This window comes from Mchenga conophoros, linkage group LG23, assembly GCF_057382185.1.
Source record: "Mchenga conophoros isolate Kocher_MC1m ecotype Shallow Benthic linkage group LG23, M_conophoros_male_GT1.1, whole genome shotgun sequence".
In the NCBI taxonomy this organism is placed as follows: Eukaryota; Metazoa; Chordata; class Actinopteri; order Cichliformes; family Cichlidae; genus Mchenga; species Mchenga conophoros.
Genome location: NC_140547.1, coordinates 41,245,245 through 41,250,361, shown reverse-complemented (window position 1 = coordinate 41,250,361; position 5,117 = coordinate 41,245,245).

Below are 5,117 nucleotides of genomic sequence, written 5' to 3'. Positions count from 1 at the left end.
ACCCATATTAGACTCTTTAGTCCACCTGAATCAAACATAACAACATGTTACAAGCTGTTTTGCTGCTTCCAGTGTCTCAGATCTCATGCAAACAAGTGGCTGGCTCAGTGAATGTTAATTTAGCACATGTTATATAGAATAGAATAGAATAGAATTCAACTTTATTGTCATTGCACATGCACAGGTACAGGGCAACGAAATGCAGTTTGCATCCATCCAGAAGTGCTTTAGTGATATAGATATATTACAATATATATTAGCAATAGTATAGATATGTAAGTATATTACAGAAATGGGTCTATTATGGTATGTTATAATGTACACGGTATGAAGTATGTTGTGAATATGCTATAACTATAAGTATGTACAGGCTGTAGTGAGTACAAGCTATGTACAGGCTATGAACAGGATATAAATATGAAAAACTATACAGAATATGAAATAAATAACTTTACAGAAATCTGAGATATAAAGCTATACAGAAATGGGAACTATGCAAGTTGTAAACAGTTGTAGGGTTAAAGATTATCGAATGTACAGAATGATTATTTACACAGAGCTATACAGTAGTGCAGTTAAGATAAGTGAGGGTGTAGATAGTTTCTACAGAGGCTATATAAAGTGCTGGTGGTTGTGAGTGGTGGTTCAGTCCATGTTATTATTGTGTTTGAGGGTACAGTTGTCCATTGTGGGTGTGTGTGTATGTTCAGTCCATATGTTAACGTGGGTCAGATGTCAGGAGGCAGAGTTCAGGAGTCTGACAGCTGTGGGGAAGAAGCTGTTCCGGTACCTGGTGGTCTTAGTCCGGAGGCTCCTGTAGCGCCTCCCAGAGGGCAGGAGGGTGAAGAGTCCATGTGATGGGTGACTGGGGTCTTTGATGATTTTCCCAGCCCTTTTCAGACACCGCTTCCTGTAGATGTCTTTTATGGCAGGAAGTGGTGCTCCGGCGATGCGCTGGGCAGTTTTCACGACCCTCTGCAACGCCTTCCGGTCCGAGGCAGAGCAGTTCCCGTACCAGACTGTTATACAGTTGGTCAGGATGCTCTCGCTGGTGCAACGATAGAAGTTCACCAGGATGTCTGAGGACAGGTGGTTCTTCCTCAGAGTCCTCAAGAAGAAGAGGCGCTGATGAGCCTTCTTGACCAGCTTGGAGCAGCTGGTCGTCCAGGTGAGATCCTCGGAGATGTGGACTCCCAGGAACTTGAAGCTGCTCACACGCTCCACAGCCGTCCCCTTAATGTGGATGGGTGGATGTGGGTCAGCATTCCTCCTGTAGTCCACGATGAGCTCCTTGGTCTTCTCGGTGTTAAGCAGCAGGTTGTTTCTGTCGCACCACTCAGCCAGACGATCCACTTCCTCCCTGTAGGCGGCCTCATCGTTGTCACTGATGAGGCCAATCACCGTGGTGTCATCTGCAAACTTAATGATGGTGTTGGAACCATCAGCAGGTCTGCAGTCGTGGGTGAAGAGGGAGTAGAGGAAAGGGCTCATCACGCAGCCTTGTGGTACACCGGTGTTCATTGTGATGGTAGATGAGCAGTGGTTATCCAGCCGGACATGTTGGGGGCGGTTGGTCAGGAAGTCCAGTAACCATTTGCAGATGAGGGAACTGATGCCCAGGTCTGTCAGTTTCTTGATGAGTTGTGAGGGGTGGATTGTATTGAATGCTGAACTGAAGTCTATAAACAGCATTCTGGCGTAGGTGTTGTTGTTGTCCAGGTGTGAGAGGACAGAGTGCAGTGCGATGGAGACTGCATCCTCTGTGCTCCTGTTCTGGCGGTATGCGAATTGGTGGGGGTCCAGGGTGGGGGGGAGACAGGATTTGAAGTGTGCTAGGACCAGCTGCTCTAAGCACTTAGTGATGATGGGGGTGAGTGCTACTGGGCGGTAGTCATTGAGGCAAGATGGGTTGGAGTTTTTGGGTATCGGGACGATGGAGGTGGATTTGAAGCAGGCCGGTACCACAGCGTGGGCCAAGGACAGATTGAATATGTCTGTGAGCACTCCTGCAAGCTCCCCAGAATACGCTCTGAGAACACGCCCGGGGATGCCATCGGGACCTGCAGCCTTGTGGACATTGATCCTGCTCAGCACCGCTCCTACATCGGTGGGGGAGAGAGTCAGAGGTTGGTGGTCTGGCGTCATGTCTGCTTTGGTTGTGGTTGTGGGGTTCCCTCGCTCAAAACGAGCATAAAAGTTGTTGAGCTCGTTGAGGAAGGAGACATCAGAGGATGCGGGGGAGGGTTTGGTGGTCCTGTAGTCTGTAATGGTCTGGAGTCCTTGCCACATGCGTCGGGGGTTGGAGTTGGAGAAGTGTTCTTCTACCTTCTTTTTATAATGGTGTTTGGCTTTTTTGATGCCCTTCTTTAGATTAGCCCTGGCTGTGCTGTAGGCGTGTGCATCTCCTGACCTAAAGGCGGTGTTGCGGGCCTTCAGGAGGAGACGAACATCCCGGTTCATCCAAGGCTTCTGGTTGGGGTACATGGTGATCCGTTTCTGGGTGGTGACCAGAAACGGCTCCAGCCAGGTTGGAATACACATGGTCTAAAGTCTTGTCTCCTCTGGTGTGGCAGGAGACATGTTGGTGGAATCTGGGGAGGACTGTCTTTAAGTTGGTGTGGTTGAAGTCGCCAGCAACAATAAAAGCAGCCTCGGGGTGTTTATTCTGGTGTTTGTTAATGGCTGCAGAAAGTTCTTTCATGGTCCGATATATCTCTGTTCAGATATTATGTTGTACTCATTTTTTTCCTTTATTCAAATAAGAGCAGTTATTGTTCATTTAATCAAACGCTGCTCAATCATCCATGTAACGAAAACTTTGATTCTCTTCATCTGGATGTAACGTTTTCAGAATCAACTTTTTTGGGAGCTGCAAAGCAGTTTCAGCTCAGAGCACCGTTCATGTTCACTTTTGCACCACTTATTGAAGCTGCATCATCATTTCCATCGAAGCTGTGTGTTGACACAGCTTCTTCTGTCATTGCATCCTCTTGTTTTTTTTCTTGCTCTTGGCCTTTGTCTTTGAGCCAGAGAGATGGAGGTCCATGGCGTCATGTAAAACTACTTTGAAATTCTGACCATTTGATAATAAATTGTGAAAATGTATAATTTGAACATATTTGTTTTCACTCAGCACTACAAGCTGTATGTTCTTGCTTTTGAGCCCCGCACTCCCTCCTTTTTCCAATTCGTTTACTTCTCATTAGCACTCAGGGATCTGCACAGCTCAGGAGTCGCTGGCTGTCCCCTCTGTGACCTTCCCCAAACTGCAGCTTAAATTCATGCTCAAGCCATCTGCCATTATCTACTAAAAATGCTATCAAACCTAAAAAAAGGATGCGGTCTCAGCTGGTGAAATTGCATTATACACCGCTTTGAGGCAACTGTAGATAATTCATTTATCATTATTCAACATTGACAAATAGTAGTTGACTAATATCAGGAGCCAAAAGGAAACAAAAACAACAACAACCCCAAACTAAACTAATATTTCAGATGCCGGAAAGAAATGATTACAGTTGTTCAAATTTGCTGTCACCGAGTTAGGTGTGATACATGTACATCAATCTTACATGTAAAAAGTAGAAAACTGAAAGTAAATCTGAAATATAAAAATGAACTGGTTCTTATATAAAACCTTTCTACTCTCTACAACTTGCCTCATTCACCCAATCACTTCTTTTTTTTCTCTGTAAGTGCTTTCTATCTAATATTAATACACATTCATCCTCCCGATGGATGCATCGGAGAGCAACTTGGGGTTAGCATCTTGCCCAAGGATATTTGGCATGCAGGCTGGAGCAGAGGGGGATTGAACCAGTAACTTTCTGATTAGTAGGTTTCCTACCTGAGCTACAGACACCCCAATTTATGGTGCTTTGGAAACAACACGTTCTCATCCCAACAGGTAACGATGCTATGTGACAAGTCATCAGTATGCGTTTGGAGGCATGAGAGCCGTTTGGAATGAATCTATACATGTAAATGTGTTTTTTGTTCTAATCATGAATCGCTTTGAAAAACACTACCTGATAGGGTTAAGGTTAAAGTTATGGATAGAGTTAATGTTAGGAGCCTCTGCTCCAAGTGTGTGTTACTGCTGCGAGCAGCGTTCGGTTGTTTTCAAATGGGAATCTGGAGCATCTCATAAGGATGCGGAAAGATACCTTTCACGTTACTATGAGATGCCTCAGGCCATGACAAACTTTTGGTATGTTATAAGAACTGAGGGCAGCTGTATTTGGGCCTTTATTGGCTACAGAGATTCATTAGAGGTAAGGGTAAGGAAATGTGGCTTCCAGTAATTGTCCTGAACATACACCTGAGAAAACTTCAAAATCAGAAAAAAAAGCATCAAAGTAATCTTAAAATGTGTAATGTGCTTGTTACTCTGCTACAACTGGGATCATGTACCGCATAAAAAGACTAGATAGTCTATGTGATGTGGATGCTAGAGCGAAAGCCATGGTTGATATTTGACCTTGTAGTATTTTATAGTTTCCTTCCTGGAGCCAAATAGAGAAACAAATGAAGGCCCCAATTGCAAGAAGATGCTAGCATAAAACAAGCAATATAAAGACAACATATTCTGATCAAATAGCGCTGCAGTCATTGTCTTCATACTGGTAGTGATGATGCATTTCTGATAAATGCCTGTAAAAGAAAGACTAACCATATATGGTGCTCAGTGGTGAAACTGCTTTGTAAGTTCCTTACAAACCATTTTATACTGATTAAAAAACCAGAAATGAGAACGCTATATCTGAGCAGAGATAAGCAACAGACAGCTGTGAAAGTAAGATATTCAAATTCACTGAGCCAAAGACGCAGCTACAGAACTCATGACTCAAGAGTTTGCAAAATATATCCTTTCAAGAAACAAAGTTAAAAATGAGCTTATTGTTCATTATGATAGTGAGCGATATTCCACAGGGCATTGACAGATCCAAACCACTTCACACTTCACACACTTTAGAATTAATCCTGAACAGCTCACCACAACATTGTTTTCTCCACGGGATCTGCACACAGGAAAATAAATAATGATGGGACATACTGAACATTTGTGGAGAAATCCAGTACGTTTTTTATGAAGCACGTATCATGTTAAAACCATC